The sequence below is a fragment of the Fundulus heteroclitus genome, chromosome 20 (genome assembly GCF_011125445.2).
Source record: "Fundulus heteroclitus isolate FHET01 chromosome 20, MU-UCD_Fhet_4.1, whole genome shotgun sequence".
In the NCBI taxonomy this organism is placed as follows: Eukaryota; Metazoa; Chordata; class Actinopteri; order Cyprinodontiformes; family Fundulidae; genus Fundulus; species Fundulus heteroclitus.
This window is the reverse complement of record NC_046380.1, coordinates 13,454,211-13,469,051: the sequence shown is the minus strand read 5'-3', so window position 1 is coordinate 13,469,051 and position 14,841 is coordinate 13,454,211.

Genomic DNA, 14,841 nt, shown 5'->3' with positions numbered 1-14,841 from the left:
TACCTATTTCCTGTGTCCGTTTATCCTGAGCAGGTGTACTTAAAAGGTTAACCTAATGAGTTGATGACCTTGCCAAATAATATGCATCAGCCTTCACTATTATTGTCTCCAACTGCAGCAACATTTGGTCAGCTGACCTGGTGCAATAGCTCAGAGAGGTTGAGAGCGGCAGACAATTTAAAGACTTTGAAACAAAAGCTTTTTGAAATGAACTCTAAATGGACAGGCATCCAGTGTAGAGAGAATAACACAGGAGTAATATACCCTCTGTGTTCCAGTTAAAAGCCATGTAGCAGCGTTTTGCAGAAATAAGGAGGATTTACTAACTCCCAAATTACAAAGAATAACATCAATCCAGCTATTGCATGGATTATTGTTTCGAAGTCATCATTGGAAACAATGCCTTTTATGTTGGCCAGTTGCCTCATGGGGGAAAAAAAAAACTGGATTTCACTACTGCACTTATCTGCCCATCTAGTGTAAACTTACAATTTTAAAACCAAGGTTTGTGATGACAGCTTTTTTTTTTTTTATTTGCCAGAAAGTAGAAGACCTGTCGGAGACAATTCACTTCAGTTTCATTTTCATTAAAATTTCAAAAGTTTAAAGCAATTCATGCTTTTAAACCCTTGCACACTGTCATCGTCCTGTTTTAGGGGCTCACAAACTTCAGTATCATCTACATAGCAATAAAGAACTATCTTATGATTTTTTAAATTGGAGCTGGGAGGCAGGAAATGGAGGGTAAATATCGAGTACAACACCAAAAACACTGGAAAAAATATCCAGAAAGGCTTCCAGTTGGTTGTAAACAATTTTTATCCAAAATCTTAGACAAAAAGGGAAGCTTTGAAATGCCAAAATGGGATGAATGTTATATATTTTTTTATCAGTGGTTCCCTTGTTGGCTGTTTATACATTTTAGGAACCCCACCTGAGGCCAGACTGCTGTTAATAACAGCCAGAACAGATGGACGGAGAACAGAAATAAACTCTTTAAACAATCGAGGTGGAACATTAGCAGGGGAGCCTTAGGGCTTCAGATGATCCACAACCCCATAGAGAAAAGACAAAATCATAGGCTCAAACTGGTAGAAAGCATCAGAGCAAGGGGCAAAGACGAAATGGTCAAAGGCAGTGGGTGATGTAATAGCCCTGACATCATTCCTCTTAACACAAAGAATTAAAGAAATGTCTCACTCCTTGGATGAAGGTTAAATTTAAGCATTTTGGGGATCATTTAGAACAGAATCAATACTTCTAAATAAAATCAAACACGAGGAATTCAATATCATTGAAATAAATAATCTTTAGACCTTCAGGGGGAGTATCATGATAAACATGTTTGTCCTACAACAGACTATATATGTGTGAAAATGCAAAAAAGTAGTTAAACAGAATTAAATGCAACACAATCATCATCTTTTCTATTTTCATTACAAAATTCTCAATGGTTTTAAAATCTACTGACAACAAAAATCAAGTGTGGAAAAGATGTGTTCATGTATAACTACCATGAACAAAGTTATGTTCCCCAAAAGATTCCCTTAACAACTGTTAAAATCTTCCGCAAAAAGTGTGAAACAATAGTTGTAGGATGTTCCGCTGAGAGCTTAAATCAATCTCCAAATGTTTCTGTCTTTTGTCCTTTTATTGCCATGAATAATTTAGTGGCTGTTACTTAAATATGCAAGAGACACTTTTGAATTCCATTAGGAAGAAGAGAGGATGCTCTTGGTAAAGTGGTGTTATCTTAAGGAGGGTAAACATTAGCAAACATATATATCTTCATAAATATTAGTCCAGATTTTAATGAAATTAGCTGCGTTTGTGGCTTGAGGATTAGTTGTTGCAGTTTCTGTATAAAAGGGCAAAACTCAATGAAAAGTTGCAATATATTTACCTACCACAAGATGGCAGTATAGACTGTGTTGAGGATAAGGGAACGTTAAGAAGCTGAAAAGACCCTAAAGGGATTTTAAAGACGTTTCTCTCCGGTGGTTGTATTATTAAAAAAAAAAAAAAAAAAACAGCATCCCTGTTAAGATTGCTAAACAGATAACTTTTTCAGTTTGAACGCAAAAAGTGCAAACATGTTTTCTAACATCTAAATTGCATTGTTTTTCTCAGCCATCAAATCAAGTGACGCTTCAGAGCTACTTTGAGGAAACACTGTAACAACAGACAAAATTGTTTGTTCCATAAATAATTATGACTTAAACTTAAATGGTCCTTGACATCGGTTTAACAAAACCTTTGTATCCTCTTTTAAATAGAAAATAACTGTATAAAAAGGTTAAAATGAATAGTTCTGACCAATTAAACTGTCAAAATGTGCAACTTTTTTATTGGCTGTGGTGAAGTGTTTTCTTGTTTTAGAACAAAATGTCCTGCAGTACACATCCTCAACTGGTTTGAATAGTACACGATTCACATGACCATCTCTTCTACTGGTGACCTAAAATGTTCCATCACAGGAGGAACGCTGTCCTTCAGAACAATTCTCCTTTGTTTTCCTAGAACCTTTTGTTCAGACATACTGGCCAAAATTATGCAAAACAATGTTTGTGTAATAACAGAGCAATGGGATGTGCAAACAAAGTTTCATTTATTTATTGAAGTATTGGATGCCAACTAGTTCCCAACATGAACAAAAGTAAAGGTGACATTGCTGTGAGAAGGGCCAGCCTGCTGTCACTGTGGGGTTGAGGAATATAACTCAAAAGTAACTTGAGACATAAGTACATTTGGCAATGGAGAACTGGTAGTTGCTGCAGGAAGTTAGAAAAGTGTCAAGAGCCAAAGCTGCAAAAGTGAAAGATTTGTGTATGACCTTTTAACTATATTTATACCATATGGGAACCTTTTGACATAATTTTTGGTGAGTGTTTAGTAGTTAAGAACATTAGTGTGCTTTTGGACACATTTACAGGTCATTATCAGCAAACACAAAAGTAAACTGCTGTCAGATGAGACCAAAAGAATTAAGAGCCATCCCACTTTTCTCAAATCACATGTATTAGAAGTATCTTTTCTATGTGCAATTTTAAATGCACATACATCCACAAGCTTACTAAAATACAGCAGCTGCTGTCAGTTAGTGCTTGGTGTCGTGGTCCCAGGGTGGCATTTTTATGTTTTCTCCTCTCACCCACTACCTTTTCCTACTGAGGGCAAGACTGACAAGTTGTGCTTCCTTATGGCCTAATGCCAAGGACCTGGAAATTCAGCTAAAAACAAGGAGTGATTTAAACGGTTTATTTAAACAAACTTACTGATGGGAAACAGGAAACTGGCAGAAACACTTACAGGAACAACTGCAAAGGAAGGAGTGGCTGTGGAAATGTGGAAGTGTGTAATATCACTCTGCCCCTCCTCGTACACAGCTCTGTCCTGAAAGGGTGAGCTACCCGTCACTGTTGGGAGGACAGAGTTGTTGGACTAAACTGCCCTGTTTCTAACATAAAGCCAAAATAAACTTCACTTTTATATTGAATTAATTTTACTTGGTTTATTGTTACTAGCACGTACTCCGGGCACGGGCTGCCTTGCATGAATGCACTTCTAGTTTTGACATTACAGTCAGGCAGTCTTGTAGACTGCTCAGGGGTCCATTCAGGTAGTGACGCGGTGTACCGTAATGCTCCGAACATCCATTGAGTGGAGCGGTTACGTTGCTAACCAAAGTCGTACTTAGAGATTTTAGCAGATTTTTGAGCACATTGTACCACAAAAATCAGTCAGTAAGCACAACAGTAATCACATATAAGTTGCACTAGATTATAAGGCATACCATCAATTTTTGAGAAAAAAAAAGGATTTTAAGTGCACCTTATAGTCTAAGAAGTATGGTATATAGAGAAGTCAAGATTAAAGCCACTAATCTTCTCAGAATCCAAGAGGAAGCAATAGATCTGATTAGCTTTGTTTGGATCTGAAGAGTGACAATTGGTGAAGACCTCACCGCAGATAGTGTCAATGACTGTACTGACTGCTTTAAATTCAGCTTTAAAAGTTCAGACAAGGGAAAAAGGGTTAAAGCTGGAGGGAAATTTGTGATCCAGGTGGTGGTCATACATAATAAAATAGATGAGGGCAGACAGATCCGAAGGGATAAGAAAGGGACTTGATCCAAAAAAATAGAGCATAAGGATGATGTCCAGAAATCATAAGCCATTGGAAAAACCCTACAGGGAACAGATAAGAGAATCCAGAAAATAAGGCTTGATCAAAACCAGGCAAGGTAGAAAAGAACACTGGATAGCTACTCACACAAGGCTATCAAATTATCTGGCAATAGGTGTCTGTGAAGTATATATAGGAGCATAACCAGGTGCAGGCAGTAAGGCTAACTGCACCTCAGCAGCAAGGATCACAGCTGCATGGAATCACCTTAATTACAGCAGAGCCAGCAGTAGAGTGCAGACAGAGCCAGAATAGTAACAAAGTTCAACGATCTGATGCCGCTCTCAGCCTGAAAAAGCATGGTGGTTCGGCGATGGATGGATCTATGAAGATGAGAAAGGAAGAAAATGATATAGAGTTCAAGAATCTGTAATATTTAAAAAAATATGGAGAAAGAAGCAGAAGGGAAGAGGTCTTTTTGACTAGACTAAGAATCGGTCACACCTACTTGAATGAGCTTTTGTTTATACTAATGAAGAGGAATAATGATATATGTGAGGGTTGTGGAGGAAAAGAAAATGTGGATCATGTTTTGATGAATTGCTACAGATATGCAACTGAAAGAGAGAGGATGAGGGAAGTAGTTAGGTTTACCGGGAGATAATGGAGTATTAAAGGAATATTGGGGGACAGATAAAGATAGGGAGGACATTAGGGTAATTAATAAAGCATTGTTTTTTATTTTTACATAACAAAATTAAAAAATGGAATACAGTAGGAGGAACCTATAAAGCTACACACTCTTGTATAGTAGGTGGCGGTAAAAGAAGAAGAAGACTGATGGATCTACGTACTGGTAATCAAGCTCTTCTTTCATGTACTTTGTTGGATGATTCCTCATTACTTACGTTGTCCTGCATTTCCAAAACAACTTACCCGACCATTACATCAAGCCTCACCCGGACTTCAAGCAATCAAAAACCCAAACCACAACACCTACCTGGATTACCTACCATCATCACACCTGGCCACTCCACTGTACCATGAAATACTATGTAAGTAAAGTTTTACTAGTAGTTTGGAATTATCTAGTAATTTATTTGTCAAGCACCACCTCTCTCACATTTAGAAAGATGTTCAAGCCATCCCTGCTGTCTGTTGGTGGAAAGATCATAAAGTGATGTTGTTCATAAGGGGATGGAAAATAAATTGTGACTCATCCTTTCTCTGGGTATAATTTTAAAAGAGGACAGTGAATGTCCTTTGGTAATTGTGGAGTTACTTTTAATTCTTTATGAACCCTCTTTTGTCAGCCTCAATTGTTTGCTTGTTTTGCCAGTTTGAGTTCACTGCTATGGTGACAAAAGTCTCTTGCAACCATAAGAGCAGTCAGCAAACAATGACAGTTGTGACGGTGACAATGTGCCAGTTTGTGTTTTTCTTTTTCTTTTCTTTTTTTGCCGATAAAGACCCTGTCTCATATGTAGCGGTGAGCTACCCTTGGTTCTCTGGAGAGAGTATACATACAAAATATATCCACCTGGTTTAATTTTGAATCATGTTTTGTCCTAGTATCTTGTTAGAGGCAGAGTCATTGAAGAGACTTCAGAGTGTGTCCTTGTATTCAAGGTTTCTGATAAACTGAAGGCTAAAAATATGCATAGCAGCAACACTGTATAAAACATTTCTCTCTCTTTCACCTCACTTTTTCATTTCATTCGTTTTCCTCTATTTTCTTGTGTATCTTCTATGTCCCTACATTTTCGTGACTTAGCAGGCAAAAAGAATGAGTCATTTCACAGAGAACAACAAACAAACTGTGTGGTAACCAATGTTTTAAAGCTTTTCTTATTCTTGTGTCCTCTTACTTTACTCTGCTGTGGCAAGTAATTGGTTCATGGTTTGATTTGTTCCTTGCCCACACAGTAATATCTATTTTTATATTTAGATATTTATATACTTTTCTTTATAAAAGATATAATGATATGAAATTCTCCAATAATGGGGTTCTGTGGGGCAGAGAAAGACATATATTTAAAAAGCCATTGAGCATGGGGTCAAAACAACTGTCAAAAACAAATGTAGGACTGATGAGCTTCTTATATCCTAAGTAAATCTATATGAAGGAGAAATTCTTTAGCATTGTTCTCTGGTTATATTTCATGTTTCCATGTGAGTCTCTGATGTCAGCTACCTCAGGAGCTAGCAGTTTCCAGGGAAAGAAAAGATCCTTTTAGCCTGATCAGCCAAAGAGTGGGGAACACTGGTGAACATGTCACAATGGCTCGGAAGACAAATTTGTTTTACAGGCTTTGTTTTCCACATTCTTTGGATTTAAGACCAACAATTTAAGTTGCCTACGCCTGTAGATTAAACTATCTTCAGGCTGAAGCTGTTTGTACATTAAATGCAATCATGGAATGAAAATAGTGATTTTAAGTTTAGATTTTATCAGTTAAATCCTTCGGAATTAACAGTTTATTTTGACCATATATATATATATATATATATATATATATACAGAACTGCTCTCTCACCCACCCCTCATACTCCTGAGCAGGGTGGGTGGCTCTCCATTTCTCAAGCTCAGGTCAGACCCAAACTTCTTCTCCAGGTGTCTGTCGGAGCCAACAATAAACTAGTTATCAAAATAAAAGTGAAGTTTATTTTGGCCTTATGTTAGAAACAGGGCAGTTTAGTCCAACAACTCTGTCCTTCCAACAGAGACAGATAGCTCTCCCTCTCAGGTAGAGAGGGAATGTGAGTGAGGGGCGGAGTGATATGCGAAGAATATTTAATGAGTCTTTATAATCCGGTGTGCTGTATGGCCCGATAAAATGCAGGCAATTCTTTAAAAGAACACCAACACCGGTCATTTACCAACATCACACTATATCCAAGATGGCGGCTATTCTGTTTTGGTTTTCCCTACGTCACTCTCATCAGCATCACGTGTTGGTTTCAATGTGAGTGGTTGTAGTAGCACGTCAGTAAAGATGATGGACAAGTGGTTAATCCAATCATATGCAATGATTTTTGACAAGGCCCCTCCTTCTGAACTACATCTCCATTGGAGTGATTCCTGATAAATGTGTGGAACCGTGTGGAGCTCGGCAGAGCTATACCCATCCGGCGAGAGTCAGGTTACAGAGTTGTGGCAACTACAATGACGTTATAGGAAAGAGAGTAGTGAAAGCTAGATTGAGGGCAGAAATGAGCATATGTGAGCAGCAGCCTGGTTTCATATCAAGGAAAAGTGTTACGGATGAAGTATTGTCTTTGTGCACGTCGATGGAGAAGACCTCAGAGGTCAGAGGGAGCTATGATTTTCTCAATGTAGAGAAAGTATGTAACAGGGTGCCAAAACAGGGGATGTGGTAGTGTATGAGGAAGTCTGGAGTAGCAAAGAAGTATTTGAGTGGTGCAGTACATGTATGAGAGCTGTAAGACAGTGGTGAGGTGTGCTGTAGGTGTCAAAAAGGAATTCAGGCTGAAAGTGGGACTGCATCAGGAATTGACATTGAGCCACTTCTTGTTTGCTGTGGCGATGGACACGTTTACAAATGAGGTTAGACAGGAATCTCCATGGACTATAATGTTTGTAGATGGCCTGGTGGGAATCCTAGAGAGATTGAGGTTTGCCCTGGAAAGGTGAGGATTGAATGTTAGCTGTATCATGTGTGTAAATTAGAGGGATCCAGGTGGAGATAAAGAAAAAAGTGGAGGATTTTGGGTACATTTGGTCAACAGTCCAAAGTAACGGTGAGTGTGGAAAGGAGGTAAAGAAACGTGCCCACACAGGTTGGAATGAGTCTTAAAGAGAACATAAAGGTTGCTGGTGTGAGAGAAGAGGATGCAAAACAGAGGGTTAGTTGAAGACAGATGATTCACTGTGGCTTACCTTCACTTACGGTATGGAATCTGTGTTGTCAGTCCTCCATATTGTACTCACTCAAACTGTCATTCACTCAAATATCTGTTCTTCCTGCAAATCTGCTCTTCTTTCTCTCAAAACTATGTCTCTGCTCTGAGATTAAGTTCCTCTCTGCATATGAGTACAACCCATGCTCTCAGATCTGTTTTCTCTGCTCTGGGATCTATCCTCTCTTGCTTCTAGATTGTAATGACCATCTGAAATTTCCAGCCAGTTGAATCCCATATCTAAGAGTAGTTATTACAACATCCAAGATTGAAAATAAAATCTGTCCCCAAATCAGAAATGTTCCCTCTAGTAAATTGGACAAAGGATTCTCTCATACAATTGCATTGCAACTCTCTTTAAATGTAATCGCTGCATGTCCTGCATGGTGCCTTTCTTCTTTCTCCCATTTGTTTGAGGTGAAACAACATTACCATCTGTCCTCCATCTTCCATCTGAGGGCTCAGCTGTCATAGCGGGGACAGAATCAGATGCATGTCTACATACTTCTATGCAAATATCTATTTGAAAAGCAATGCTGTCGCCCATAGTCCCACAGAATCTAAGAGTACACCAAAGGCTTTCCTCCTATGTGGTATTAGATCAGCAATGTCTCTTTTTGTTAAGATCATATTTCCAGTAATTACATGTTAACATTTTGTGCCATTTGTCATGTGAGCATTGTGAATATTGTTTGATCAATCACTGAAAGATTGAAACTTTATGGCTCTGAATGAAATGTAACCATCTATTACTTCCCAAAGGAGATGTCTCAACTATCAGGAAAGTCAAACATTGTCCATTTGCACCTCTAATTGTAAAGGTTTACACTGAACACCCAAAAATTCAGCCACAACAAAGAAGGAAGCATGATAAAATAGATTTATTGATCTAAAATGAGGTTTAATGTTCAGGAAGCAGATAACCTCTCGTAGCTCAGTGGGGAGGAAAAACAGGTTAGTGACTTGAAAACTACACAGGACATGTGAACGGAGAATGATTGTCTTTGCTGTCCTGCAGTGCAGAGAAGTGGGCAGGAAAGCAGCAGCTGTGATGACGTCAGTGGCCGAGAGTCTGGGAACTCTTGAAAAAAGACTGATCTTGTAGAGTGAGATGTAAAGGTGTCATTGCTCCTCTTCAGTATGTATGTATGTTGCGCCAGAGGAGTCAGAGACCCAGAGAAACTCCACAATCACATCCTCAATCCAAAATATGAAGGCTTGGTCAACAAACACAAAGAGGAAGCTGTACTCAATTGTCGGAAGTCAGAGCAAGTGTTGGTTGAGATATGACAAAGGCAGTAGAGCAATGTATTGGGCAAGGCATAGAGGGAAAGATGAACTAGATGATCGTGAATTAGGTCAATCACAAGGAGACAGATGATGGCAGGGAAAGATCACTGGACTTCTACTGGCACAAGGCGGTAGATAATCTTGCACTGGTGAAACATGAAGGCAATCAGCCATGGCACAGGTGAGCTGAATGAGGCGGACTGAAACAGAGAAACATGGCAGAAGGAACATAGAGACACACGGAAACAAAATTAACTCCCAGGCATGGCATAACAAAAAACATGAACCATTACACTACAGTCATGTCACATCAGAGAAGAGGTGTGGGCTTATGTTTTGCCATATTTTATTGCACTGTCACTATCACTGTCAGCACTCTCTAGTATGCAATGGCATGCAAACATCTTTCACAGCAAAGAAAAAAAAAATCCCATTAAGACCTCATATAATGATAAATGTTATTGAAAGTCTGCTTCACATCTCACTCTGCGTCATCCAGGACAAAATTAACATCTTATTTTACTTGATCCTTTTATAACTTATACAGCAGTCACCACAGGATTCTTTTTTCAAAGAAATAATTAAAATCTTCATTAGAATTACACATATGTGGTAAGATTATATAACATTTCAAAAGTAGTAGTTGCAGGGGTGTAAGATTTTTTTTGAAACCAATAAAGCCAAGCCTCGATCTGTATGAATCTCTAAACCAGCAAGGACAAGTGACTGTATTTCAGACACAAGATGCCCTCTAAACATTTCACCTCCCACACAACCGAGGCTCCAACTTGAAAGATACTGAGACAGGAAACAAGACAACAGCTGTTGCTTTTCTCACCTTTGGCCTTAGCCTTTGGATTTCGGAGAAGACATAATGCAGATGATCACATCAGAAAAGACACAGATGTATCATCTCCACAAAAAAAAGTCTAATTTTATATTTGGTTTTATCTTTATATGCTGCATACTGCACATCTGACTCGAGATTACACTTTTATACATCTATTTCTTTTTTGTGTGTTTTTCAAGCTTTTCTTTCTTACTCACAATGAACATAGCAGTTCGATGAGGTTAGAAGGAAGAAAAAAAAGGCTTGTTGAGAATGTAACAGAACACCAGATGCAGTTGGGTCACCTTAGCCCTTGCTTTGGTTTGCTGAAGTGATGTCCTGTGTTTCATGTGTCAACGCCAAGGACACCTGGCTGAAAGTGGAGAAAAAGGTGCTTGTTTTTTTTTTTCTCTCTCTCTTTCTGTTGCTGCAAGTAGATGTGGGCAGAACCATATTGTTGGTGCTTTCAAAGCTCGTTGATTTGAAATAAGCGAGGACGGTTCTACTAACTCAAAGAAAAAAAGGTTACGCTGTCGGGAAATGGAAGATGTCAGACCGAGAAACAAAGGATAGTTAATTAAAACTCAACATCAGATGCCCATCCATTTAGAACCATGTGGAGCCAAAGAAGAAGGAGGTATGGTACTTCAGAATATGTAATGGCACTACAAATCAGAATCTCCAGAGTTGCTACAAATGTAACCTGACAGAATAATGCAGTGGTTTCACCCATGTCTCCTAAAGCACTACACACAAAGCACCTTGCATTGTCTGCAAAAATGAAACGAAGACTGAGTCAGTCCCTGCTATATCTGCAGCACAGAGAATAAATCAGGTGAAGCACTGTATCTAAAGAGTCTTGGTATTGGAAAGCATTGGTTAGTCTGAAGCGATGGGGTAAACCTAGAGAAGAGGAGTTACGTAAATTTTGTCGCTGTTGTTTTGAGGTCTACTTTTACAACCACATTAAAACCACACAATAGTTTTTTTTCCCCTTAAACGCAGTTTTAATCAGTTTAATGATATAACTAAATAGGAGTTTATTAAGGGTTTTCTTATCCAAGGCAAGTTCATTTATACAGCACCTTTCAGTAACAAGACGATTTAAAGTGCTGTACACAAAACAGAAGAAAGAAAAGCACTGCAGAGAGAGGGAAAACATTACAGAGACAAGCACTTTGCTTTGTAACAGCAGGTCGAATGCACAAAACAAGTTGGACTACAAACGTCAGCATTAACATTTAAAGGCAGCTTTGAATGTTTTTAATCCTGATTTAAATCAACTCAGGGTTTCAGCACTTTTACAGTCTTCTGGGAATTTGTTCCAGATCTATGGAGCATAAAAACTAAATCTTGTTTCTTTGTTTGGTTCTAGGTATGCAGAGTAGATTTAAGCCAGAAGACCTAAGTGGTCTGGAGGGTTGATACACTGACAACAAGTCTGTGATGTATTTAGGTGCTAAGCCATTCAGGGATTTATAGACTCACATAAGTATTTTAAAGTCTATTCTCTGAGATACAGGGAGCCATTGAAAGGACTTCTGATCTGGTGATGTTCTCTACTTTCTTAGTCTTAGTGAGGACGCAGGCGGCAGCGTTCTGGATCAGCTGCAGCTGTCTGATCGCCTTTTTTGGCAGACCTATGAAAACGACAGCAGCATGTATTGTATTAACTACAAAACATGTCTGCATCACTGGAGGGTTGTGCCAATAATGCGCGTGATCCAGATAACCTTTTTGTTTTTACCAGACTAAAAACAAACAGAGTTCATTTGAACTGTGTGGCATACAGTTCAAACATTGATATTAGTTTTACCAGACTAATATCAATGTTGTTGTTTTTACACAACATTTCCATTCGTTTTATGTTTAAATCTTATTCAGAATCTGAGCAAAGAAAAATAAACTTGAAATTTTATACCTCGGAATAAAAAAATATATTGGTGGTAAAGTTTTGAGATTACAGTGTTGTAAAAAGTGTTTACCCCCATATTGATTTCTTCTGTTTTTATTTTGTGCCACACTTGCATACCTTAGATTAACCAATTTTTAGACCAGACAAAGATGACGGACTGAATCGTAGTTTTCAAATGATGACTTCATTTATAAGGGAAAAGCACCAATCCAAACCAACCTGGCCCTATGTAAACAAAAAAAGTAATTGTCCCCCTAACCTGATAACTGTTTGTCCCACCCTTGGTAGAAACAGCTGCCATTAAACTTCAGTGCTAAGTAGAAATATTTATTTTATGATGCTATGAAGGAACTCTGACCCACAATGATGGTCAGATTTTGGTCTGACCCACAATCGTGGTCTACAATCTTCACAATCCAATTAATTTTATTAAATTTTTAGACATGCCTGGCTTGTTTAACTTTATGATTTAAGTATAGACGTCGATTAGGCAACTCCAGAACCTTATTTTTCTGTTAGCCATTTGAAGATTAATTTACTGGTTTGCGTTGAATCACTGTCTTGTTACATAACTCAAAAGTTTGTTTCAGCTTAAGGTGTTGGACTGATGGCCAGACATTCTATTTCAGCATTTTCTGGTAACGTGCAGACTGAAATATTGTTAGTTATTTAATAGATATGATAGTGTGTACATGTTCCAAAAGCTCCACCTCGGTCTCATCAATCATTTTATATTTATACATTATGTATTATAACATTTTCCCAAAAATCTTGGTGATCGTCAAAAATGTTGCTTGTCTTTTGAATCTGGAGTAATTTTCACCATGACCGCACTGTGGATGGTATTTTTTTCCCTGGTGCCTTCCTATTATTGAATAATGAACACTGACCTCAACCAGTGGCAAGTTGGGTCTAATGTGCTTTAAAAATGTTATAAGTTCCTTTTTGACATCCCAGATGAGTTGTTGATATGCTCTTAAAATGATTTTGGTTGGTTCACCACTATTCAGTGTTTTCTTCATTTTTGGTCAATGGCCATCACTGTGGTTTGCTGGAGCCTTAGAAATGGCTTTGTGATCCTTTTAGACTGATGGACGCAGAGATTTTCTTTCTCTTCGGTTCTTATATTCCATCAGATAAGGACATGATATGTTGCGTTTTGTTGTCTTTTCGCCAGCTTCATGTTGTTGTACACACAGGTCATGTTGAAGTGATTTATTGATTCTACAGATGAGGCAGTAATCATACCTGACTGTAGAAAAGGAAATTGAACTCAGCTTTTCATTTAATCTCACTTAATACCTGATGAGTGGATCCATTACCATGAAAGTTTTGCTTTTGGATACTTTTTTTTTTCTCTTTATAAATGAAAACGTTTTTTTAAACATATTTTTGCTTTTACTCATCTCATCTCATGATACTGATACATGATATTAAAATTGTTTTAATGACCTGAAAGATTTACATACACCTTTTTTAAAGCATGCATAATTCAGCAACATTAATTTTTAATTCCTTTACAAGCTTTATTTCCTTCATTTGATGTTCAATATAAAATGATGTGGGGATGATTGCCCTGTGTTAAGTGGAACTGACCAGGAATTATTAAACCTGTGGACACATAATTGCCAAGCTCAGTTTTATATGTGCATGTATTCTATGTCAAAAGCCAGTCTGACAGAGGAGATGAGTGGATTTTAGTCGCCTGTATTAATTATGCCATCAAACAGTCCTGCCATATCAAACAGCGCAATGAGCTGCCTGACATTTTCACGTGCACGCTGTGTGTATGTACAAATTTGAACAAAAAATCTCTTTGGTATTCCTGCATTTTAATCATAACAAACTAACTGTGGATGAGTGTGGCCCCTCATTGAAATTCAGAGCTTGTTCTATGCTTACAGCAGAGGCACAAAGGAGTGTATGCCACACAGTTCAAATGAACTCTGTGTCACCATAGTTCAAGTAAAAAACACAATGTGTGCCCACAGCATACCAATTCTCACTTCACGCATATCAGTGTGCCACTGCCACCAGTTGGCTTTGCTTCTGAGGAGACTTATAAAGAAGTGCCAGAATCTGTTTAGCGGTGGATTAAAGTGGTCCCAAATAATGTTAAACAACTATCCATCCATCCATTGTCTTCTGCTTATCCATATTTGGTACCAGGAGCAAGAGGAGAGAAACCAGACATCCTCCACCATCGTAGCAAGCTTCGCCTGCCTTTCCTATGGTGCTGCTTCAACCTCGTCCCCATCAGAGAGTAATTCCTCCTGGACTCTTATGGAATTCCCAGTCACTCCTTAAAACGGTCCGGCAGAAGACCGCCATGCTGAGCCTGAGAACTATTCTCATATGCCTGCTTATGCATATTGAGGTATAATTCAGCGTGAATTTTTCCTGCCGAGGTCTGAGCGCCAAACTCTTAAAATATTGTATCAATAAAATTCTTCTAATTGCCTTTTCTTTCTGTGTGAGTTTTTCAGATTGAAATGAAAATGTCCCGGTTTCTATTATTCTGCAAACAGGAAAATGAACTTTTCTTCCCGGGAATCTCAGGCTCATTTGCAGTATGACAGAGATTGGTGGAAATTAATGCACAGGCACATTAATACAACTGCCTAACATTGTGTACTCGCTGATCCAGCCCCTCATACACCCAAAAAAATCCCCCGTGGGAACCTTAACCGTCTCACTCTCTTGAACTCATCGTACTGCTTGAGAGCTTGCATGCTGAGTTTCAAAGAAGATTGCACCGTTG